The sequence below is a fragment of the Lepisma saccharinum genome, chromosome 1 (assembly GCF_977018435.1).
Source record: "Lepisma saccharinum chromosome 1, izLepSacc3.1, whole genome shotgun sequence".
Taxonomy (NCBI): domain Eukaryota; kingdom Metazoa; phylum Arthropoda; class Insecta; order Zygentoma; family Lepismatidae; genus Lepisma; species Lepisma saccharinum.
In genome coordinates this window covers 101343428-101370850 of record NC_139229.1, presented here as the reverse complement: position 1 = coordinate 101370850, position 27423 = coordinate 101343428, and the positions used below count along the sequence as shown (strand labels likewise).

Sequence of the window (27423 nt, the reverse complement as noted above, 5' to 3'; positions counted from 1 at the left end):
AGGCACATATCCATGCATACTATTCCTGCTCAGTTAGTATATCTGCTTCAAAGGAAAAATAATGTATTCTGTACAATTATTTTTAGTAATAAAGTATATTGTAAATAGAGAATGACTAATATTTTGTTTTGAAAGAGAAATTCACAATATCCTTATAAAAAATTTAAAAAATAATGGTTTAATAAAAAATATTCTAAAATTTTCAAAAAATATAGATATTTTGGTCAATTTTTGGCCAAAATATGATTAAAAAATCACCCTAAGTCCAACTTAACAAAATTTTTAACCTTTCCCCACCTCAACACTTTAGGCCAAATGCTGATAAGAAGAGAGTCAGGTACAGTGTGTAAAATTTTTATTTGCAATTTAACAAACATACAAAACAATGTAAATGCTTATCTTTGCATAAAGTGGTACATTAGAAGAGTTAGTCATGGCCAAGTTGGACTCTAAGTCTGTTGGTACATCAAAAAGAAATGTTCTGAATCTTGTCCCCAACATTTCCTTCGAATGTACCATTTTACGTGAAAAGGAGCATACAAAAATCTTAAAATATTACAGAGAACTGCAATACAAAAATAACAACCTGTAAAAACAAAATTTGCACTGAAGTTGTAATAGAAGTAACGCTAACAAGTCCACATTCCATGCAGTTATGTTATTTCATTTCTGTTCTCCTTCTGCAGACTCCCCCACTGGTCCCAATCCATAAGTTCGCACAGCCCATCAATCTTAACATTGGTGTACCTGTTCCTCTTCTAGCTTTAGGCCTACTGAACTCCACTTGAAGGCAAGTCATATCTGGTTTTCATGGGAGAAGTTCAGTTTCCATAACTTCTGCCCCGTCACTCAAAGTGGTGGTCCTTACAAGGGCTGAAGTGTAACAGTTGCCTGGCCCTGCTTTGAGTACCTGGAAAATAAAGGAGACATTATGAGAAGAGTGTAACATAGGAAAAGGAAATTTCAGCAACATGCACACATCATCCTGTATAATAACTAGAGGAACGTAACTGAACTCCTGTAAAGAGCTATATTTGGGGTCAGAGCGACATACCTTCGCTTTTAATCCTTAGCAGTAACTGTTTTCCGTAACAGAAAACAATTGAGGGGCACTTAACAAAACTTTTACTACATGGCACCACAACTTCACTCGACGATGCCGGATGGCAGACTGGTGCAGAAGGCATCTAGCAGGAGAAACATATACTACAATGAGCCTGCCCACCAGAGAACGATTCATGTTTCTTTTGGGTCCCCTACCATTATTGCGTGTTAGTGTGTAAAGGTTGGTTTTTCAGTCCCATTCAGTGTGCCTCCCATATTGTCAAAGTGGAAATATGGCAAACCTAAAACAATCATAAAACTTTAAAAAAGAGTTTTCCTTCCAGAAGATTTCCCCTTGAAAGTTAAATGGAATTTCACTCAAATAAAAATAAAGCTTATCTTACGAGAAGAAGGGGGATGGTACACTTCGCAACATCTTATTTGACCGCCCCGAAAGAATTCTAAGTCCCAAAATCGTAAACTTAGCAACATTGCACTTCAGCTCCAGGTGAGAGTAGCCAACTTTGAGTAGGTCCTTCCACTAGACGAAAAACGCTGCGGTGATACGTTTTCAATTTAACACTTTCCATGAACTTAGAAACTATAAACCAGTATTATAATACGCAAACAGAAATAATAAATTGGAAAAAGAACCTTGAAGGATATTTACGATTCTGCTTGCCCGAATTGAAATTTGGGAGGTTTGAAACACTGAATAGAGTTTTTCTCCACCTGGAGGAAATTGCCATCAAGTTTGTGCAGAAAGAAGCAAATTTTTGAGGAGTTTATGCGACATTTTATTTACAATACCTTGCATAATATCGAACAGTTCTCAAAAACTTATATTTTACACGACTTGTCGAGAAAATGTGCTTGAAACACAGGAAGGTCTTCATAAACGATAACATGTTTTTAAGGGTATTAGATCGTGAAGGTAACGTAGAGCAGTTGGTTAGGCACTGCTATCCTTGTTTTTCAACAAGCGTGAAAGGTCGCGGGTTCAAATCCCACCCTCTCCTCTTTCTTCTTTTTCATTTTTTTGTTTGCTGAACAGATACCGTTGATATTAGAATATTTAAAAAATGAATCCGATGCACACCTGAGGGACGTCCCTTCTGCGCATATTTCCCCTTAGAAGTTGGAGATTTCCAGGATTTAAAGTTAAAACTTTTCTTTTTAGTTATTGTTCATATGTTGTGTTAACACACACATCATGATTAATTCACAAATCACATATATGTATTCAGCATGCAAAATGTAATGTTATTTAAGTTATGTATTGTTTGTTCTTCACTGACACTTAAAATATTGATTATTTGATTTCGATATACTAAAAAAAGATATACAGTTATGTTAAGTAGTGATGTAGTGCAGTACTGTAACGAAGGAGAACGTTTAATGAGTTCGAATTGCTAAGATTGGTAACTTTATGTCCGTTCCTTCGTAATGACTGTTGTCAATCCACTCACCATCATCTTGCCATGCGTCTAAAACTAATAGTAAATCGCTAATTAACATAAATAAATTGTTATTGCGACGGAGGCCGATTCGATAAGAAACTACTAATAAGTATTTATATAGTGAGTGCCAAACAAAAAAATCAAAACCTCATAATGATCGTTAATTCCTCACTGCTTTGTATCTAAAATGTTTGTCTTCTTTGAACAGAAAGTACGAGTATCAGATATAACAAACTTTCCGCACTAACTTGGCAATATTCAAAACCACCATTACAGACTTAGCTCTATGTAACTTGATTTTGCACATTCCACGTGGCATGTGACTTCCTCCTATCATCGAAATAACTTTCTCTTACTATTTCCTTTCCTCTCGTGAAATACAGAGACCAATGTTAACTTCTTGACACGGTGGATACACTAAACACCCAACGATATACTCCTGAAAAAAATCCTGCCTAGGTGGAGAACCGAACCTACGACCTCCCTCGTAAGAATGAAGCATGGTACCTCTTCTCCAGGTAGCTCATGTTAAAATTTGTTACCAGTTTGAAGAAACCAATTGACACATAATGTCTGATCTATAATTTCCTCATGGCAATTTTCATGAGGAAACGAATTCAGATAAAATCGAGAAACGCTGAAAGGGAAAAATGATGAACATGTCTATTGGCTTTTTGTCATATTTTGTAGATTGTGTAAAAAATCCGTGTTTTGAACAAGCAATCGTTTAGTTACGAAGTATTTTGTTGTTTGTTTAAAGTAGGAACAGGAGAGCGAAAAGGAGTCATTTGAACCAGACCCCGTTTGACAAGAAACTTCAGCTTTTTTCCAAAGACTGTATGAAAAGAGAGAGGAACGTATGAAATATAAAATATGTGTGAAACTAAACAATGGAAACCTTTAAAGATAATACGAACGAACTTCAAACTATGAAAAACATATTTTCGTGGTGGAAAACTCCAAGTCATTTTCGAAATATGAACTTGATGTTTTTCTTTATTATGAAGTGGAGATATGGGACGATATGATCCCTCAAGAAAATTTTAAGTCAGCTACCTCCAACATTTTCAATAGTCATAATTACTAATTAGGGTCCGGAAGTTGATGAAAAATCAACTTTTATTCTGACCATTAAAAACAATGCTAAACCTGATATCATGTCCGTTTCACTTCAGTTAGAGCCGGAAAACACTTTCTATTTTACATTTTTTTTTTTGCATTTTTCGGACTTTTTTCCCTTTTAGTTTATTTGTCAGTATTTTAGCAGCTTTTGTTGAATTTTTACTTATTTTTGAGGTTTATTTTTCTCCTCCCATGTTGTTTCGTGCATTTTAAATGCATTTACTAGTAAAACTTTCATATTTAGATTTCTTGACATGGTTCTTTTAGCAAATTCACCATGAATCGAAAATACGGCAATGGAAAGGCATAATATTATTCTTAACTGAAATGTTTGGCAATGGATTAAAATACTTTGTGTGAAGATCTACATTGAGGTTCTTTTTCTGGACCCTATTATCGCTTTAATCTGTAGTTTTAATGTAAAATTAGTCACAATATTAAATGCAATTACACTGGTATACGCGAAGCAGAACTGTATTTTCGGATGCTGGCCGACTACAGTATCATAGAAGGCCCACTCTGAAAGGAGATGAATTGGTTGATTTGGTGTTTGAAGTCAACTTTATGCATAGTAAGGCTAATCGGGACTGGACCTACAGTTTAAAGCGGCTTTGGACGAGAATGCTTATCTACGTTTCTTGGATATTTCCGTTGATATTTATGCGATTTATGTCCAGCATTTCCGGATGCAGAAAGTTGACATGTAAGTTCTTAATATGTGTTAACTTATAACAGCTGAATGAAAGGAAAAGTATTTCCTAAAATCCTGCCAATCACTGAAAGATTAAAAACATTAGTAGAAGCATTACTTGAGCCATGCACAGTGGCGACGATTATGGAGTGTGGAGGGGCAGATGACCCAGCACTATGCTAAACATTATCTACCAAAGGAAAGAAACTATCCTTGCCCCCCTCCCCCCACCTTGCACCATCAGTTTTGAAACCCAATCGCCGCCACTGAGCATGCATCGCATAAATATTTACAGTAATATCATATAATATTATATTACGTTATTAGAACACTTCGTACTCGGTAAATAAAAAGGAAAAAATAATAAGGAAAGAGTGGGATTTGAACCTACGATGTTTCGATCTTGCCGAAAACAGTAAAAAACGAAAGTGCTGTCATCTCACCAACTACTCCAGGAGATTGCTAACAGAAAGCTCAGTAAAACACGTTAATCTCAGTTGAAGCAACATTGTGCCGGAGTTTCGAACCATTTTTCGCCAAGAACCAAGGAAAAGACACACTTTGCAGAATCGTTTGGTGTTGTGCAAGGTATCTTTACTAAACATTTCGCATATAATCATCATAAATTTGCCTTCTTGCATTCAAATCTGACCACAATTCTTTCCAGGTGGATGAGAACCTGTTCAGTGTTTCACAATGCACATATATTTTCCTATTTTCAAATTCAGAACGAAGAATCTTGAAATATTTTCAACATTCGTATTTCTACTTAACATTTTTTTGTCTACTCATATATTTTATTACTGCTTTAGGGTATCTTTACTTTATGGAATGTGAAAGAATGAAAAAAAATCACAAGAGCGTTTTCAGTCAGGAAGAAGAAATGTTGCAAAGTTGGCTACTCTTAGTTGGCTCTGAAGCGCTATGCTGCCAAATTTACGAATTCCGGACTTTGAAATTTTTCAGGGCGGTCAAATAAGATGTTGTGAAGTGTACAAGTTCGTTCTCCAGGCACAAAAAGCTAGAATTCATTTGAAACAGATTTTTGACTGGTTGACGAATAATTTTTAAAGTTGTTTACTCAATATACACAAACAAAAGGAAGAAAGTTAAACAAGGTGTATTTTAAAAATATGCATAAGGTTCTGCAAAGAACAACAATCTATTTTGCAGTTGTGTGTGGTAAACATGATCTTAACCTACCATCTGAAAAAAATGCACCTTATGCAAAACTATGCCTTCCCCTTAATTACCGTATTTACTCTTGTATAATGCACACCTTTTTCAAAAAAAGTTGACCCCAGCACTGAATAATTCGAACAGCTAACATGAAACCGTACAGCGTCATTCCATGATTTTGTGACACTTGTATTGATTTTTCATGTTTATAGAACCATATCATGTTATATATCATTGTAAAGCTTTAATTCTGCAGTTTCTGAATATGGCAGCACTATTCCATTCAAGATGTTGACACTAATGTACAATGCGGTTGAAATATGCTCATCACAAAATGAAGGAACTTTCTGATTTTTATGGTACTTATGAAAAAAAAAAAAAAGATAAGGGAAAAAATACAATGTATTACTGGCCTAATAATATATATATGGAGGGTGTAAATGTCTTAGTGGAATATATCTTGTACTGCTAACTGCTAGTTTGAGGGTGCTAAATGTGCTGTTACGTTATGTATTGGTCACTAATACTACAAAATACCATAAAAATCAGAATGTTCCTTCATTTGGTGATGAGCTTATTTCAACCGCATTTCACATTAGTGTCGCTATCTTCAATGGTATACTGTTGCCATATTCAGAAACTGCAGGATTTAAGCTTTACAACGATATATAACATGACAGAGTTCCGGTAACATGAAAAATGTATGCAAGTGTCACAATATCACATTCCATTTCATTCTTATTTCTAAAATTCAAATCACGTGGTTCATGAAAGTTGCTCTGGAGGTACAAAGAACACTCTTACAACACCCAGAATTAATATTATTCCCTTTGTTATTGATTGAATCCGGTCACTGGACCAAAATGAATGTTTTGTGTGTGGCCACTGATGAACCAAAATGTGCTAGTCTGTTGGGCCGAGATGGGTCTGCCTAATTTGTACGATGCACGCCAAAGAAAATGATAGTACTTACTGCATGTCGCTTTATCACAAACCCATACCTCTAGAGTGGAGGACTTTATTGTATTCCATAAGGTGATTCAACTCTGATGATTGCAAATGACACTCACTGATAATAACGAAGATATATTGAATAAAACAAAGGATTACATGTATATAGAAACTTGGTGCAATGCAACGAGATGGACGGAATGGAATTACCACTGTGACGTAATAGTTGGGGTCAAGTTGCGGTTGCTCGCGATATTTAAATTGGAAGCGGCTCGTAAACTCCCGCATTATCCACGAGAAGCGCGAGACAAAGGCCCTGTAAGAGAAAAACATGTATACGTATATCATATGTGCCTAAACAAAGGGTCCCGACAATGAATAGCCTTTTAAGCCTTCTCCATTGTATATAATAGTTTTAGTAATTAAACCAACGTCTTTACCTTTCTCTTTTTACAACAAATCCCCCACAAAACCACTCGTATTTTTAGTTATTATTCGTCTGGTGACATACGGTCCTTACATTAGCTAACGAACTAGAATTCAAAGGTAGTAAACAAAATAGTGTACTTAAAATACCAACCATTAAGAAGATAAATGTAATTGCTCAATAACACCGTTTTATTTCTCCAAAAACAAGACTGCTCAAAAAACAGTATCAACTTTAACAATAACCATACATGAAATGCCTATACTTGTCAAAAAATGTGCAACCACGCGTTCATTTCTAGCACGTCCCGCGTGCACCTATTCAACCATTAGCATTTAATTGAGCATCAATCATAAATACGCGTTACATTCACGTGCATGCATTATTGCAACACACTCAATCACACAATTGTAAATTCAACATTTAACCAATACGTTAATTAATGCAATTGGGTATAATCATACCGCACTTATTAATATTATTATTCTGATCCTTGGTTATTCTAATGCTACTGCAAAGGAGGTGGGGAGACTAACAGGAATAACTAGTTCTGTCCCAACTAGGGAGTCAATAAAGGATCGTAGTTTTTCTCTGCAAGTTCCAAATTAATTAAACTTGGTTTTGAATCACTAGACAAACGTTAAATGGGCAGTGAAAATTGCATTGCTAGTACGAAGATGGAGACTCGACTGTTCATTAAATTAGCGTGCGTCCATTCTTAGGTTATTTATGTATGCACTGGGTGCACCTAGCCTGAATAAACGTTTGGGGGACAATGATCAACACACGTAACTTAATTCTGTTCATATACGTCACGTCCAATTTTCATTGTTTTGTCCATTTTGACAAAAAGGGTACGTGGACAATTGGTCTTTCAACGCACACTCAAGGAGGACAAAAAGGGGGGGGATGTTGAACATACAAATCTTTATCGCCTTAATGTAAAAATAAAAAAAAGGGGAACGTAAAAATCACGACACAGATACGGCAAAAATACGATGTTATGTTCCTATTGCACGGGGAGAGTTTACGTACCTAATACACAAAGTTCTGCCTCTATTGCTATGTGCACCACACTCCGTTTGTAGTCCTATGTTCAAGTCGTAGGCCCATCACACTCTTGGCTGAAATGGCTGGCCTCTATTCTACCAACAGCATGGTCAGGTACGTCTCTCTCCTCCGGCAAGGAAAAGGATGTCAGTGCAGCAAAGCTGGTTGTTGCCGTTTCGTTCCCAGGCGATCGAGTGCAACTGGGGCTGTGTGCCGAGGTTACGGCTAGCCCACAAGTACCAAGTTTTGCCGTTAGAGGCAGCACCGGTGGAGCTATTCAGGGGGCGACGCCCTCTGATAGCCGAAAATTGAACTAAGCATATATACGTCAATTTTCTGATTATGTAAGGTTTACAATAAAGGGATATTGAAAATGTTACACCACGCACACTCGGCCATATTGTCTCGCTAACTGACTGAGCGTCACTCTCTCTCTCTCTGTTCGAGAGTAAGCATAAATCAAAACTGAATTCCCCTGACATCTATTGTTATAAATATCAAACATATCAATTATGACTTGAGACATATTCCCCCCTATTGGTCAAACAACGTTTGACCAACTAAATTCACTTATCTCCATCCTTATTGCACTGAGAGAGTGGAACTAGTCTGTGAATCGATCTCTTGAAGATCCCTGAAGCTGCATGCACTGTGGCCACTCGCACTAAGCCGTCTCTTCCTGGTTGGACGCTGGTGACTCTTCCCAATTTCCACGATAGGGGAGGTAAATGGTCGTCTTTGATGACAACTATCAAACCTGGTTTGAAGTTTTCTTGTACGCTAGTCCACTTGGAACGTTGCTGAAGACCATTTAAATACTCTTTGGACCATCGCTGCCAAATGTTTTGATGAAAGCTTTGGAGTCTCTGCCATCTGGACAGTCGATTTCCTGGGAGGTCAGTGAGGTAGGTCTGGCTCTAGAAAGGAAGTAAGGGCTGAACCAATGAGAAAATGTCCAGGAGTGAGAGCACTTAAATCTTCTGGACCGTCGGATAAAACAGTCAAAGGGGTTGAATTTAGGCATGCTTCTATTTGGGTGGCAAAGTTGCAAATTCCTCAAAATTCAATGTTGACTTTCCTACTACTCTAACTAAATGATACTTCATGCAGCGTATTCCACTCTCCCATATTCCTCCGAAATGTGGTGAGTTAGGTGGAATGAAATGCCACTGGAAGGATTCAGAACTCGCGTACTCATGAATATTTCATGTGAATTCCTGTGACGAAAATAAGTTATGTAGCTCCTTAAGTTCGTTTCTTGCCCCGACAAAATTCTTGCCATTGTCACTGTACAGATTGGCACATTTACCTCTACGAGATGTAAATCTTCGCAGGGCTGCAATAAATGCGTCTGTGGTGAGATCGGAGACGAGCTCTATATGTATAGCCTTGGTGGCTAGACAAATGAATAAAGCCAGGTATGATTTGCGATGAACTTTGCTGCGTGGCGAATGCGATTTCAATAGGAAAGGTCCGCAATAGTCTACACCAGAGTTGAGAAATGGTCTTGACGGTTTGACTCTAGGTGACGGAAGTTGACCCATGAGTTGCTTGGCCGTGGTTGCCTTCAACTTGTAACATGTGAGGCAATTGTGAATTACTTGCTTGATTGTACGCCTTGCTCGTACAATCCAGTATTGTTGCCTGAGGGATGGAAGGTACCTGTCGAAGGTAGAATAATTTGATGTTTTGTTTCATAAGTCAAATTGCTATTCTTGAGTCTTCCTCCAACGTCAAGAAGGTTGTTGCTGTCCAAAAATGGGTGCAGGCTCTTCAATGTGCTGTTGGCTGAAACTTGTTGGTGCCGTTGAAGATCTTGAATGTCAGACTTGTAGCTTGATAGCTGAACAGTCTTGATGCATGTATGCAATGCGGATTGCATTTCCTTTGTTGGAAGACTTGCTTTTACATTGTTGTTGGACTTTCTGCAGTTATGTATGAATCGCTGACAGAAAGCTATCACTCGAGTTAATTTCGATAATTTGGGGAACCATTCGATTGTTTGCTCAAGTGAATTCTGGCAAAACTGATACTGCCGTTATGCTTATTCCCTCCAGAATTTCTACTTTCCTTGGCTGCTGCGTAAGTGCCAATGATCTTCTGTATCTGTTAACCAATGTGGCCCATGACACCATAAATGGCTATGTTGTATTGAAGTGGGTTCAATACCTCTTGCGATTATGTCTGCCAGGTTATCTGCTGAAGGAACATGTTTCCAATCGCTAATTTGCGTAATGTCTTGAATCTCTGCTACCCGGTTGGCTACAAAGGTTTTCCATCTGTTGGATGGTGCTGCTAACCACGCCAATACAATTTGTGAGTCCGACCAGAGATGTATCACGTCTACCATCAGACGTAAAAACTGGTAATACCTTGTGGACATCTTGCTAGGAGTAATTCTGCACATAATTCAAGACGAGGTACTGTCACCTTCTTGATTGGCGCTACTTGTAATTTAGCACAAAGTAGATTTACTGCTGTTTCACCTTTGTGGTTAGTTGAATGCACATACAAACATGCGCCATAAGCATATTGAGATGCATCTGCAAATCCATGTTTCTGGATATTTCTAACTGTACCATTAATTAGAACAAAACGATTGACTTCAATGTGTTTAATTGCAGGGAGTTGTCTGCGCAACTGTTGCCATTTCTGATTCAAGTCTTGTGGAAGTGGAAGTTTTTCATCCCACTGAACATTGCATGTCCACAATTGTTCAAGAAATGATTTGTATGTAATAACAATTGGAGTGATGAGACCTAAAGGGTCAAATATTGACGCAACGACTGATGCTACCTGTCGTTTAGTGCTTGATATTTCGACGTTATTCGTTACTTCAGAAGCTTTGCTGTTGATCAGTAATTTATCTGCAATAGGATTCCAAGATAAGCCTAAAGTCTTCACTTCTGAATCGTGAAATTCGACTGGGAGCTTCATTTCACGCATGGCTGGTGGAACTGCTTCTAGCACTGTCGTGCTGTTCGAACACCATTTACGCAAAGTAAATCCTCCACGCTGCATAATGTTAATTAATTCTGCTTGAATCTGCAATTCTTCAGCTACATCTTGTGCTCCGCTCACTACGTCATCAATTAACATGTCTTCCTTGATGATTCTACTGATGCGAGGATGCCTGCTGATTTCGCTGTCTGCCAGTTGCTGTAAGCATCTAGTAGCTATGAATGATGGCGAAGCTGTGTCATATGTAAGCGTTCGTAGCTCAAAAACTTCAATTGGATGCTTGTTGGAGCTTCTCCACAATATTCGCTGTAATGGATTGTCATCTATTTGCACCTTAATCATTCTATACATTTTCTGTAAATCTCCTGTGAATGCTATAGGATGTGTGCGAAATCTTGTCATGATGGAGAATAAATCTTGTTGTATGGTGGGCCCGACCATCAATGTCATTGAGGTTCTTGCCACTTGTGGTTTTGGCCGATCCGTCGAAAACAACACGAACCTTGGTTGTAGAACTCTGTGTTTTGATTACTGCGTGATGTGGCAAATAGTAGGCTACTCTGTGGTCATGAGACATCGGTAATTGTACCATGTGACCTAGCTGTTCATATTCATTCATGAATTCTGTGTAAGGAATCCTTAGTTCCGGTTGATGCTCAAGTCTTTTCTCTAATTGGAGAAATCTCTTGGTGGCGTGTTGAAGTGAATCGCCCAATGCTTCTCGGCTTTCTTTGAGTGGAAGTCGAACGATGAATTTGCCTATTTCGTCCCTCACCGTGTTTTCACAATAGTGACGCTCACAGCTGATTTCTTCCTTTGTTCTATGCCTGGTATATATCTCCTCAAGGTCCCAAAATCGATGAAGCTGTAGGTGGAGACTTTCTTCCGTCCGAAGGAAGCATGATATCGATGAATTGTTGCCACTGCATTGTTGTGGAATGCGTCCTGCGACTATCCATCCGAATTCAGTGTTTTGTAGAATCAGCAAATCAGCTGAACGTGTTATGCGATCAGGCTTGAGAATTTCGAAGAAGATCTGGGTGCCTATTAAAAGATCTATGTTTGCTGGCACATCAAATGTCGGATCTGCCAATGTTACATGTCTTGGTATGTTGATTGATGCTCGGTCGACTCGATGTGAAGGTACGTTACTTGTGAGCCACATCAATATTGAGCATTCAATGTTGGAACGCCATGTGCTTATTCTAGATTGCAACTGAATATCCACCTTGAAATTTGCTTGCGACTCAGCATTGTTTATGCCTTGAATCGGTAAATGCTGAGGATGTTTCTTCAGTTTGAGACGCTGAACCAACTCTTCAGATGCAAAGTGGCTCTGGGATCCACTGTCTAGCAAGGCTCTACAGTATATCCATTGACCTGCATGATTCTTGACCTTTACCACTGCCGTGGAAAGTAACACGCGTGATGTTATGTTGCCCTTTGAGTGCACAATAAGAAGCTTGTGGAGTTTGATCTTGATTCTAGTTTTGCGTTGCTTGAGAATTTTCATTCTTGCCTTCTTCCGTAGATTCCCTGCTGGAAAATGACATTCTTGATATACCATCATTATGCAACAATGTGTTATGCTTGCCTGAACATTTTTTACACGAACCTGCCTTGCATAGACGCAGTATGTGATTTCGAGATAAGCAGTTCGTGCAGAGTTTATTCCTTCTAACACAATCATACTTCTGTTTGTTAGTTGTGGCGATGAATGATGCACACCTAAAGTGAGCATGCGGCTCTTTACAAAAGAAACAAGAGTTCGCACTAGTGGTACTAATGAAAGATTTCGAAAAACCATTGTTTGATCTTACATTGTAATGCTGAGGTTTGATTGATTGTTTATTTACATCGCTTGGTGCAGGCTGAATGCTGTCCAGTGCTTGACATAGTCTTTCCAAAAACGAAAAGACATCATCCATGCTGACAAAATCTGTTTCACTATTTTGCAGTTCCCACGCTTTCCTAGTTCCTGAATCTAACTTAGACACAAAATGCTGAGTGAGTAACATGTCCGCGAAAGGTACATCTGTGTAAAGCGCATTTACTGCATTCAAGTTGCTTGTCACACATCCCACAAAGGAATGCAATTCCTGAGCACTTTCCTTGCTGACTGCCTTGATGTGCAATATTTCATGAATGTACGATGATGCGATTAGCTTCTACTCACTAACAACTTCCAGGCAACTGCATAGTTTTCCTCCGTGATGGGTAAGTTTTGAATGAGCTTGTACGCCTCGCCCTTGAGCGACGAACGTAGATACTGAAACTTCTGAATGGAAGCAATGTCTTTGTTATTGTGTATTAAAGATGTGAAAGTGTCTTCATAGGACAACCAGTGCCGATAATCACCCTCAAACATTGGCAATTCTATTGTAGGAAGTTTGAGCCGGGTTGCTGTGACATGCGATGTGTTGACAGCATCATGCTCCACTTGAACCTTATCATGCTGCGATAATAAAGCCTGCATCCTGGCACTCAACTCATAGTACGCCGTTTCCAATTAGTCTCTGACGTCATCCTGAGATGAACCAGTTTCAGCTTCTAACTGATCTTGCACTTGCTCAATGTCCACCCAAATGCGAGACAATGCATTGAAACGAGTACGCACTTCTTGAATGTTTCCTTCGCTTTCACTGAATTGATTGACGAAAGTTTCCATTCGAGTGATCTTTCCTTTTAATGTCCCTCGTTCTCTAACGAGATGCTGCTGCACTTCGCTCTCACTCATTTTTATGAAGAACACGAAAGGTTAAAGGAAATAAATGCAAGGAAATGAGCCAGACAAAGTAAAATATACTTACCAACCTCCTACGCCGTTGTCGTGAAGAAAATGATGCATGAAAAGTATCGTCTAGCTGTTTACATTCATTTGCTGCGAACGACAATGGAGCTGCATTGTTGGCAATATGGCTGCTGTAAGAAACTGTTGTTTCCGCACTGCACTAGTACTTGACCTTGAACAGAATGTCATGTAGCTGAAACATTCGTGCCGGTAAGGACCAAAATGATTGAATCCGGTCACTGGACCAAAATGAATGTTTTGTGTGTGGCCACTGATGAACCAAAATGTGCTAGTCTGTTGGGTCGAGATGGGTCTGCCTAATTTGTACGATGCACGCCAAAGAAAATGATAGTACTTACTGCGTGTCACTTTATCACAAACCCATACCTCTGGAGTGGAGGACTTTATTGTATTCCATAAGGTGATTCAACTCGGATGATTGCAAATGACATTCACTGATAACGAAGATATATTGAATAAAACAAAAGATTACATGTATGTACAAACTTGGTGCAATGCAACGAGATGGACGGAATGAAATTACCACGCACACTCGGCCATATTGTCTCGCTAACTGACTGAGCGTCACCCTCTCTCTCTGTTCGAGAGTAAGCATAAAACAAAACTGAATTCCCCTGACATCTATTGTTAAAAATATCAAACATATCAATTATGACTTGAGACAGTTATAACCAAACAAACCGCATAAACAATGTACGTATTGTTCCAGACATTTTTGCGAATGTGCAAAGAATTGTGCTGCCACCTATTTTTTGGACACAGTAAAATAACGTATTGTGGGAAACAAGATAATATCGAAGCAGACAAACAGTTTAATCCTATAAAAAGTTATTGCAATCGTCAAATTTATTTAATTAGAACACTTTTAAAACAAGGAAATGTGCTTCTCTTTTACAATGAGTCGAATAATTTAACCAATACTGTATCTTATTATTGTTATCCAGTATTATAAGGTGCTCTTGTTTTAAAAAATCACATATTTTACAGAATTTAAATAGTGAAACCCTGATTTCACATTTACTTCCTACATTATACATTCAATCCCCATGGACCCAATACAACATAATTTTCCCACATTATATTTTCTGGCATGTTATGCTCTTCTTTACTGCTGAGCATGGAAAGCATCGGTTGGAATTTATTTACCGATACCAGCCGATACTTTCCTGACATTTTTGTCTTTCACAGGCTCTGCACAAATGCCTTGCGACACTTAATTATCCTGGATATTATGCAAAATTCGAAGCTTCTTTTTATTTTGCACCAGTTTTGTGGTAACATCTAATTTAATATTCTTGTATACTTTACAGCAAATTTCTTGGTAAGTTGATGCATGTACATTCATGTCCATAAGTTAAGGGATTTACGAGATCCACTAGATAACATTGGGTCACTGTGATAATTGATGCAATAAAACATGCTGGCAACACAAACTGATACAAGGTATACATAAAAAGTGGAAAATGAGCGTGGGCAACACTAACATGGTGTGGTGGTCTCTCTCTGCTGGTGGCATACATTTCGTAGTGGATGTTGCGAGACCCATTCAATATGGGGTTTGGTGACCCTGTATGGCAATACAGGTTGCACAATGACTCCCCCATCCTGTGACTCAGGCCGTCCAACTTGTCCTGTGGTAACACATCCCATGCATGTTCAATTGGATTGAGGTCCAGTGAGCAAGCAGGCTACTCCAGATGCGTGATGTCCTCATGCTGAAGATACTCCTCCACCAGGCATGCTCTGTGTGGTCTGGCATTAACTAACATCCATCAGACGAAACACAGGTCCATATCCATGGCACCACGGAAAAGTCTCGCAGACTGTTGATGGATGTCACCCCATAAACAACAGACTCATCCATGAACAGCGCACTACTCCACTGTTCCTGGGTACAATCACAGTGGGCCTGTTCGACAAGCCTCGCAGTGTCTTTGTGTGAGGAGAATGCATAAGACAGGTCACCTTGCACGCAGAGCAACATCTCGAAGCTGACAATACATAGTCTGGCTAGAGATGTGTGTTCCAGTGGCCGCTACGAGGTCTCTAGCCAGTGCAGGTGCTGTGCTGCTAGGGCATCTTCGGGCATTTAAAGCAAGATAACGATCCTGGCACTGGGTTGTAGCATGCCCATAATGCTGTAGAATGTTTTAGTATACCTGGAAGAATCATCTCCACAGCCAAGAAATGATGCTACTAGCAACAGTTCACTTTGGCCAACCTCTAATCTGCCGATGATTCAAATGTGTTCGCTGTGCCATCCTGCATCCCTACGACTATTCCTGTGAGCCAAATGCACACAACACACACACTTTACCAAACACCTCTTCCCACACAGACTATCCCAGTCACACTAACCGGTCTTGTAAAAAGCAGGCATCATGCCGACCTATCTGACATGCATGTTGCATGTTTCAGTGTTGCCATTTTATTGCATCAATTATCGACATGGCCCAATGTTTTCAAGTGCATCTCACAAATCCATTAACTTATATAAGTGTAATTAGAGTGGAATACTTACACACTAATATTAATAAATATTTTGAAAAACTTTTAATATTACAATTTTCAAGCAACGATATTGGTGGCAATCTGTGAGATCATTCTCATCAGTTCAAAGTGGTATCGGATCAGCCCTAGTTTATTTCCCCCCCCCCCCCCCTTGATCCTTGAAAAAACATAAAATTGAGGTTCCACTTGCAAATTACCTCCTTCACAACATTACAACCAACTTACATTTATCCCTTGTATCCCAGCATTGTTATCTCTGTCTTGTCCATTGCAGTTGGTGAGGCAAGAAGCAGGGTTCCTCCTGATGGCCAGTTCAGAACTATAGCATACACTGCTTCATTGCCATCCTCAAGTGAACCTTTCATGTACCTGTGGGGAGAATTAATTTTCAAATTTGATAACATACTGAAAGTAACATTGAAGCATTGGATATAGGATACAGTCATGGAAAAAAATACTTCCCACATAGAGCATAGAGCCTTAACATCAGTAGTCGTAGGGAAGGATGTATTTCTTATCATGACTGTACATCTAATATCAGAGCAGGCCCTAGGTAGGGACAACTTAAATTACCCCATGCTTTAAGAGGTCCCACATTCGATAAAAATAATTCTTTTTGTTTACAGATTGTTACAAGTTTGTAGAAACTGGCGCTTCTAATCAAGCAACTAATGAGATTTTTTTTACATACTTAACATTATGTATATAAAATTATAAACAAAGTACTACATAAAAATCATGTTCAAATATTTCAATAAAAATAATTGGTGTGCACTTATTGTTTCATTATAAAATGAAATTAGTGAAAATATTATTTTATATAAAAAAATTAAATTCATTACAGCCTCAAAATTCAATGAAAAGTATACATAAAAGAACTATGAAGGAGACTGCTATTTGATATGTAAAATAATGGTTTGATATTAAACACAAAGTTTTGTAATTAAATACAATGCACATTGCAACAGTGACACATCAGAAATGAAAACAAACACTTATCTAGAAAGTTATTTTAGCTTCCCATAATTGTTGGTTTTAACTTTCAATATAACTGGTTATTCCTCTTAGGTAGTAATATGAAATATATAATTTAATTGAAGTTTATATTGTGATTGCACAGGGCAGTAAGAAAAAAAGTAGTTTACAAAAAAAGACTGATAATGTGATAGGATTTTTCTACTGAAAAGACATTATCCTAATTTTCCAGACCTCTGAAAAACTTAGGTTATAGGCCCCACAAACCGGGTGTTTTAGAAATAATTGAGGGATTATAAACATTTATTGCAAGCAAAGGTTTGTTTTACACCTACAAATGCTCAAAGTATGCACCAAGGGTGACATGGGCCACATTGACACAATAGTCCAGTTCTTGCCACACTTGCATCAACATAGGCCTGTCGATATCATGTGGCATCAGTGGGACGAATACCCTGTCTTTGATAAAATCCCACAAAAAAGTAGCACAGTGTAAGGTCCAGTAATCTTGAGAATCAAAACATTCAACAAAACACTGTGAACTCTCAGCTAAACAAAACATACTTGCACAAACTGTTTGCATACCTCGATTGTTCTGGACTAGTTTCATTAAAGTAAGTTCAATAGTTTACTTGCAATAAATTTTTGTAACCCCTCAATTATTTCTGAAACGCTTGGTACATTGTATGCGTACGACCTAGTCCCCGTACCCATCCAAGACTGCCATGTCTAATATAGACAAAACTGGTGCACTTGCCATATAGTTTCCTCTGAAGATTCTGTGTTTGAGTCCCACCCTGAACATCGTTATTCTTTTTAAGTTTCGGTCTTTTATCAATTGCATTCCATCCTCATTCATTCCCCCTCCCCCATACATTGGAAAATCTAGGATGTACTTTAGCAACAAGGTTATATGAACAGAAGCAGCACACATGTAAAGGTGAAATAGATAGGTTGAAAATATCTGAACGTACATAGAATGAATCGTGTAATTCATTGAGAAACAAAAGAACTGTACTACACATTGAACCAAACTGAAAACTGAGGAAAATCAAAGAAGAAGCTTTCATAGAACTGGTCCAAAACCCTATGTCATCTCAGTGTAGAATTCAAGCAAATATGGTCACCTCTCCTCAGAAAATAGAAATAGTACGTTAAGTGGAGGTAAAGAAATTAGTATAGAGTTCCTTAGTTGGGGGGAGGGGGGGCTGTGAAGTAGTTTGTTACCACAGCAGATTTGTACTAAAATCACAGGTCTGTCATGTTTGATTCCCATTACCAATAAAAAGAAATTTATTCACCCAAAGATGAGGAAAAGGTACCCCTTCAGATTTTAGAATGAGTATAGTTAATAGTAGCACAAAGTAGAGGCATGCATATTTAGTTTTTGACGAAAATATAAAATGTGAAATTACATGTAGTAATGTTCATTTTTCGTGTATCTGAAAGAGGTGAGGTGCATTTTCTCGCCCTGTCTTGTCACGAAAACGAAATGCAAAATAGACTCAAACACAAAATTTTGAGTTTATTTATCGATGCAGCATTTTCTGAATGTAATTCACAGAAGATTGATTAATTCTAATTCAAATATTTGAGAAGCAAAAATGGACCCCTTTATACAGGAATAAACTCAATACTCTGGTAACTACATAAATGTGCTATTTGAAGGGATATGTTTATTTTGAGTAATAAGTGCAGTTTTTAAATCAAACTGATGATTATATTCACAATTTTAAAAAACAAAATGTCATTTTATATACTGCTTTTGAACCCAAAATTTTGCTATTTTATTTACCAAAAATATGTACCTTAAAAATGTCCAATTAACATTGCATGCTAAATTTTTATGGGGTACCTTTCTACTTAACTAAAATAATTACTTTTTCATGAGTAGCATGGATTCTTTACTATTTTAAACAAATAGTTAAATTTAACCATGTTTGTGTCATGAAAACAAATGTACATATTTAGAAGAACTGTATTGTTGTTTCAGAGATAACTTATTTTCCCATTCGTTAAATATGTTAAACTTTATTACATATTTTGCTCTTGAGAATATAACGTTAATGTAGAAGCCTTGAACGGAAGGTGAATACATAATTGGTTTATGCTAGTCTTCATATAAGCATTGGCACTACAGTTAACAAATATATAGCAGCAACAATGGATCTTACCATACTCCTGATGTTATGGTGTCATTCTGGTAAGCCCATGCTTGACTTTTGTAGATGGCTTCTCCATTGACATGCAACCAGCATCCAAGTTGCCTAAGACGTTCTTCAAAAATGGGAATGATTTTTCCATCCTTTCTGGGGCAGACATTGACAAGCAGATTTCCTTAAACACAGCCTATTGTTGCAAGTGAATGAAACAAGAATTGTGTCACAAAACAACACTGAAAGCACTTCAAATAAAATAAAACAATCATTTTACTAGAATGTGTTATACAAATTGGTGGTGAACACTTCAATGCCCACAGGTAGCATGTGCTACCCCCTGTCAAGGAGATGGTGGGTGATCAGCTGGTGTTAACACTTTGGTAACAGAATGAGTTGAAAAAGAGAAGTGTCATGACACGAATGAAAGATTTAAATCTAGAGTGCAATTAACTTACTTAAAATAATGCCCTATTCTCATCTCTGGGTATCTTGTTGAATGGTATACCCAAACTCAGCATCTTGAGTAAGAATTCCTCAGATGAAAGGTGGTACGAGTGTCAAATGAAAACCTTTGTATGATAGACTGTATACAATTTTTTCCCTTCTGGCACTCATGGAAATCCTTATGGAACACATTATTGGGATGCAACTCCCACAAAAGAAAATATCATAGTACCAAAAAAAAAAAAAAAAAAAACTTGAGGTGGGAATGGCATGTTCAGTCACATTTGACCTTAAAATTTTTCATACTTGAAGTTTTGCTTGCAACACCATCAACTGAGCATTTACTTTCTGGACAAATAGTACATTTCACAAATACTTGGGCCGATCAGAATTCATTGAGACTGTGCCCCGTGTACGTATATGCTGCAACAGAGAATGGAAGTGAGGGGGGTGTGTAATAGCAGTGACCTTGGACTGTGCACCGTCAGAATTTCATTTTCCTAGCTGCACACAGCACCACATGAGAGACATTTTTTTCTTAAAGTGAAGTTGGAGTTGTGGACAAGTAAGGTCAAAGATGGACCACGTGGTTCCTGTGGAAAGATGGTGTGGCTAAAGCTATGATTCATAATTGGCTACAAGCAGTCTGTGGTGAATCTGCTCCAAGTCGTGCAATGTGTTGCACTGGGTGGCAGGTTTCACAGCCGGAAGTGAGTGCCAAGAAAGGAGCCTTCACAGTCACATGCCAGTCATTCGGTCGGACACCTACTGAATTAAGCCACGGATTCGAGATGAGCGACTGCGCCCAGGGCTGGTTCCTTCTTTCCACAGGAACCTTGTAGTCAACCTTTGACTTCCACACTGATATCGTACACCTCCACTTGGCAGCAGCTTACTTGTCCACAACTCCACCTACACTGTGAGAAACAAATGTCTGTCACGTAGTGCTGTGTGCAGCTAGGAAAATGAAACTTGGACGGTGCATGGTCCAAGGTCACCGTTAGGACTAGTTACACTAGCTGGTGACACCCTTACAGGAGTGCTCTAAGCTGGAGCAGTGAGGTGTAGCAGGATTTTTGTTGAGTGATGGCATGAAACCGATAGAAATTCATCGCCACATGACAGTTCAGTATGGCGACAGTATGTATGAGTCGATCACAAATGTACTAGTGGCCTGAGATGTTCAAGAAGTGCCTAACCAGTGTTGAAGATTCTCTGCATCCAGGTCGCTCTATCACTGCAGTCACGGAAAGCATCATTGCTCAAGTGGAGGACTTGATACGGGAGATTTAGCATATTACTGTCAGTGAAATTGCTTCCCAGATGGAAATAAGTATAGGATAAGCCCACCATATCAGTCATGACATACTGAGGTTCAGGAAAGTATGTTCGAGGTGGGTTCCGAAACGGACACCGGAAATGAAGGAGATACATGTTTATGTGTGCAGGGAGCTTTTGCGCTGTTATACAGCTGACGCCGAGGCATTTCTTTTTGTCACTGGAGATGAAAGTTGGGTTCATTTCTGTGAACCAGAACGTAAGAGGACAACAATGGAATGGCAACATCCTTAGTCTCCCAGACCGAAGAAGGTGTGTGCTCAACGGAGTGCCGGAAATGTCATGTTCACTTTGTTTTGGGACTACAGGGGGCCGATTCTTCACCATTACATGCCCAGAGGTTCATAATGTAAACAGTACCACCTACTCCAACCTATTCCGCGAAAAACTGAAACCAGCCATTCTGTAGACGACGACGTGGTCTGGTGTCCACTGGTGTGCTTTTGCTCCATGACAATGCGAGACCACACACTGCCAGTGTCAATTTGTCTACCATCGAGGATCTAAAGTTTGAGTTTCATCTAAATATTTGCCTGATCTTGCACCTTCCGATTTCCACACTTTTGGGTGGATCGAGGTTCCAGAATGGGAACGAAGCCCAGTCAGCAGTGCATGAGTGCTTACACACACACCCAAAATATATATTTTTTTCTTGTGGATTCAGTGCCCTTATTAAGCACTGGGGGGGACTATGTTGAAACATAGTACTGTGCTTGTAATAAATATTTGTTACAACATATTTCCGGTTATACATTGAATGAGCTGTGTGTATAAGCAGATAAATTTCAATGTTAGCACGGTGCTAACATGTCTACCAACACCGGGTTAACCATATGATGATTTTTGTGAGCGTGTGGTTGGCGACTAACCAGTATGTTGAACTTGAAAAAAGAAAGAATGATAATGATGTGGAATGTTAATTTTTTATGACATTGGATGTGACAAAATGATCCAGTGTTCAATTAAATTAAAAAATGTACTGGATCTTCCACACCCGGTACGAATTTCACCACGCATCCACGACACGTCACGTTTCTAACTTTCTTTGCAGACACAGACAGTTCGACACTGGATACCCAATGAACATGAAAAAAACAACACAATCACGACGCATGATGATGTACGAAAGTGTACGTGTCAAAGGTCTGTCGGAGAATTAATTTTCAACAATGAACATGAATTTCCCCTATCATACATTCCCACATCACACAAAACACCTTCCCGATGTTAGACAATACTACAGGAACTTATTACGGTAAGTCGTTTCGGTACTTGTTTACTATCCTTCAGACACATTTATTTATTTTTACGTAAGAAACTACTTACCGTAATAAGTTCCTGTAGGATTGTCGAACATCGGGAAGGTGTTTAGTGTGATGTAGGAATGTTTCTTAGCTGAAATTCATGTTGTTCGTTGAAAATTAATTCTCCGACTGAGAATAGAGTTTGGCGCGTACACCTTCACCTTCGTACACCGTCGTGACTATCATGATGCGTCGTGATTGTGTTTTGTTCATGTTCATTGGGTATCCAGTGTTTCGAACTATCTGCATTTGCAACGAGAGTTAGAAGCATGACGTGTCCTGGATGCGTGGTGAAGTTTGTACCGAGTGTGGAGGATCCAGTGGGTTTTCTAATTGAACACGGGGTCGTGAAGAAAGGAAAGGAATGTCTTGTTAGTATCAGGATCTAGAAATTGGAAATAATTGCGAACCATTGACGCTAGCCCCACAAACCATTGGCGCTAGCCCCATGAACCATTGGCACGTGGTTAGATTAGTTCAGTTAGGTTAGGATACATAGTTAAAATTTGGTGTCGTGTTAGTATCAGGAATATATATATTTGGTTGTGAAACAAAAAAATTCGCGAAAATCGACAGTTTCAATTCCGAAAACTAACACCTTATTTTTGCTTATTTTGCAATTTCTAGATGTTTCCCACTTATTCCAGGACAGATAGCCCAAAAACGATTCACGGATAGTGCGACGAAAGATTATAATTTTCTTCGTAAAAGAACGAGAAAAAAAGATGAAGTTTGTTCACGGGCATTTCTTGGGTTCCGAAGGTTGAAACACTGCATAACAATTGGAAATCGAGAAAAGACAAGCCCGACGCGTCATTATTTAGGAAGGTGTGCACACCATATTGTGTGTGAGGCAAGCGGAAAGGCTAGGAGAAAGAAGTACTGGTAATGTGAAAAATTGCTCTTACTTTGATCAAAACAATGTCAATACACCTTCAGGAATGTTCCGCGAAGCAGATACGTAAGTACGAATGTAAAAAATTTTACAAAAGACAAGCACGACGTGCGATTATGTAGGAAGGTGTACTCGCCATATTGTGTCTCAGGCAAGCGTAAAGGCCTACGAGAAAGACGTACTGGTAATGTGAAAAATTGCTCTTACTTTCATCAAAACAACGTTGATACACCTTCAGGAATGTTCCGCGAAGGAGATACGTAAGTACGAATCTCAAAATTGAGGAAACGAAAAAATTAGGGGTGTCCGAAGGATAGTAAATTTTTACCAAAACTTCGGTTTTGAATGCTGCCGAACAAGAATTAATCACTTTTTGCCGTTGTTTCCATTGTGTGCGTGCAGATGGCGAGAGCATTGAAAGTCACGAAATCTCTGAAGTGTTTCCAAACGTGCCTTTTTCTTACGAGAATTTTTTTTTTAACTATGCTTACCTAACCCAACCCTGCTGGAAATGGTCCATGGGGCTATCGTGAATGGTTTTTTGGGGCTATCCGTCAATGGTTTGTGATGACATAATAAACACGAAATTAGGTATTTTTCGGTGAAAAGGGTTGAAACACTGCATACCCACTCCAAATCAACAAAACACAAGCACAACGCGTGATGATCCGTGACGAGTGCACGCCATATTGTCTATTATATATTACAGAAGCGGAACAAGTAAGACAAAAAATCAATCGTAATATGAAAAGTTGACACTATTTTATGGAAAAGGGCATAACTTCACCTTAAAGAATGTCCCGCAAGGCAAAATAGGTAAGTACCAGTGGTAAAATTAAGGAAATAAATGAGTGAAAGATGTCCGGGCATTATCTCATATTTACCCAGATGAGTACCACAGGGACTCTACAAAGCCAGGGAGCCGGAGCGGAGGCGGGGTCTCGTTAGCGGTTGGGGATGGTAGGTCAATTACCCCAGGGGCGGAGCCCGGAATCTGTGGGAAATTTGGAAATCGAGGGTGTAGAAATAAGGGTAACGATAGTATAAGCCGGAGATGGATTTCTTAAAATTTACAGGAGAAAAGACGAGAAAGTACTTACGGAATTGCGTTCTCGAGGACTTTCTGAAGCCGGGGAAATTGTTTTTTCGAATCGTGCAACTTATTTGGCCTGTAAGTAAGGTATTTTTCGTCATTCATGCATCTCCGTTGTACGATAGCTCGTGCCGCCATTACCGTCGACTACGTTAATCAAATGTTCCGTGCGTTCGATCATGTAACCCCCTGTCAGTGTAGCAACCACGCAGAAGTTTTACAAGATGACGTGTGAGCAGTTTGTTTTTTTCCAATTTAAGGTAAGACTGTAGTTTACATCCTTTTCCTAAGGAATACGTGTCATATATCGTTGGAAAGCTTATTTTATAAGGAATTCAACAACGTAAATCCCAAAGCGAGGAAAAATTTCCTGAAGGAGTGAATCCAGAAAAACCGATGTTGTCCGGATATGCGTACTTGAACGTAGTGAGGAATTTTTTAGATGATAAAGCACATATTTAGGGGTGAAATGAGTGCTAATGGAACCTAACCTAACAGGACTAACCTAACCTCGTAGGCATACCTCGACCCCGTGAATGGATAGTGGGGCTATCGTGAACAGAAAGTGTAAAAAGAAAAAGGGGTAAATTTCTCGTATCGGACAAACGGATTTCGTCAAATTTACAGGAGAAATTACTTACCGAATGCAGTTTCTTTATAGTTGTGGAAGTTCGGGGAAGTGTTTTCTCGCATCGTTCATTCAATTTTGCCGGTTAATCATCTTTTTTTCGATATAAATGTGTGACCGTTGCACGAGAGCCCTTGCATCCATTTACTTCCAGGTGGATGTAGCCTGTGCGTGATGACGTAATCCGGGCCAGTGTTTCCAAATATACGTTTATGTAACTGGTCACACGTTTAAATACGTATGATCAGTTGAACGTGATCAACGTTTTGAAAATGACGTGTGCAGGATGCGCGGATGCTAAATTGAACGAAAGGAGTGCTAATGGAACCGAACCTAACAGGCCTAACCTAACCTAGTAGGCATACCTCGTCCCCGTGATGGTCCGTGGGGCTATCGTGAGTTTTTGGGCTAACGTCAATGGTTTTTGGGGCTACCTGTGCATGGTTTGTGGGAAATAAGGAACAACAGTAAGTACTCGTTAATGTAGTTAAAGTAACATTCTGCATTTCGGAACATTTCTTTAGGTGAAATAATGAATTTGTAACGAAAATAATGTATATTTCTTACATTAACGAGTACTTACTGTTGTTCTTTATTTCCCTCAAACCATCCACGGGTAGCCCCAAAAACCATTGACGTTAGCCTAAAAATTCACGATAGCCCCACGGACCATCACGGGGACGAGGTATGCCTACTAGGTTAGGTTAGGCCTGTTAGGTTAGGTTCCATTAGCACTCCTTTCGTCCAATTTAGCATATACGGACAACGTCGGCTTCTATCAGCAGCAATAGCGTGTATTGTGCTCTTGTGCAGAAAGCAAATGGTGGCAGCAGCAATAGCTCGTCGGAAATAGATTTTCGTAGAAAACCACATGCATTCGCATTAAAATGGATCAAAACTTCATTCGCGAACACGTTTCCAACATTCGGACAACATCGGCTCCTAGCAGCAGCAGCAATAGCGTGTATTGTGCTCTCGTGCAGAAAGCAAATAGCAGCAGCAGCAATAGCTCGTCGGAAATAGATTTATGTAGAAAACCACATGCATTCGCATTAAAATGGATCAAAACTACATTCCCGACATTCCTCCTCACCGGTAAATAATGAGCAATTGTGCCGATCGCGGATCACTCAATTTCGCTTATCTTGCACTTTCTACGCGTGGTGGGGTTGAAACATTGCATATGGACTACGGTGGTGAAACTGACGGCCATTTCCCGTGTTACGGAAGGGAAGAAGCAACCAAGAAAACTTACTCGATATGTCGCAAATATAGCTATTTTCGGTGAAATTAGCGAAATGTCACCTTCAGCAATGTTTGTCAATGCAGAATACGTAAGTAAGAATATTGAAATGAAAAGAAGTAGCAAATTTCAGCTGTTTGTCCGATACGAGAAATTTACCGAAAAAGGTACTTACCCGAAGAGATGCCGGGTGCCGCACCACGATCGCGCACCGCGAACGCAAAGAAGCAATCACCATGCAGATAAGGACGTAGAGTCTAGCCTCAATTTTCGCTTAAAAAACTTTTGTGAATAGTTTGTGCGGCATTTATCGGTTCATAAGTTTGGAAACATTGCACATCAGCTGACGAAACTGCATATCAGCTGACGACAGACGTGAGTCAAGATTTGCCCGCCGAATTAGCAACGACCAATAAATGATTATAATGTTAAAAATAACGCTTTTTTCATGGAAAAAAAAGTTATCCCCATCTTGAAAAATGTTCCGGTATGCATATGAGGTAAGTAGCAATGATTTTTATTTGAAAATAAACTAGTTTAACGTGTCTCCGACGTATACTACTGTTACCCAAATTTTGACTGCAGATTCGTGATTAGGGGGCCAAAATTAGTGAGTATGCCGAATTTTAAACAAAAATGGAAAAATTCCTGGTATTATAAAATCGCTCCAATATCCACACCAATCTTTGCACACATGCACCACGTGTAAACCAACGTCGTTACTTTTTCAATTCTAAGATAACCACATATTCCACAATTTATATTAGTATTGTGCTTATCTCTAATGATGTAGACAAATAGGACGAAGTGATATGAAAATGATATCAAACTAGAAATACATACTTGAATACTGCTGAAATAATAACGTAATGCGTTAATGCTCTTCTGTCTTCTTCTCCTGTCACGTCGCAGGTAGAAGCAATCTGCCTGCATAGCAAAGTAAGTATATATATAGTTGAGAAAGTAGCGCAGTCTTCCCTCCCGAAGCTGAAAAAAGAGGGTCGTGGGCGGTCCCAACCCTGACGTCACTCACAGGACAGGGGTGACTCTGTCACTGACCTTTCCGCTCGTTATAGGATCTGCATTTGTGCGAGAGAGTGTGAAAGTGCCTTGTTTTTCCTTTTTCTGTAGCTTGT

At 39.1% G+C, this 27423-nt stretch overlaps 1 long non-coding RNA gene across 1 annotated transcript; it reads right to left on the bottom strand.

Moving 5' to 3' along the window:
• Positions 1 to 387: 387 nt before the first annotated feature.
• On the bottom strand, positions 388 to 27211 carry LOC145985496 (uncharacterized). The gene is made up of 4 exons (XR_014441426.1): positions 27131 to 27211; positions 19358 to 19532; positions 16434 to 16577; positions 388 to 910 (listed from the first exon to the last, which is right to left on the bottom strand). It is a non-coding gene; the product is annotated as an uncharacterized LOC145985496 (long non-coding RNA).
• Positions 27212 to 27423: the final 212 nt, after the last annotated feature.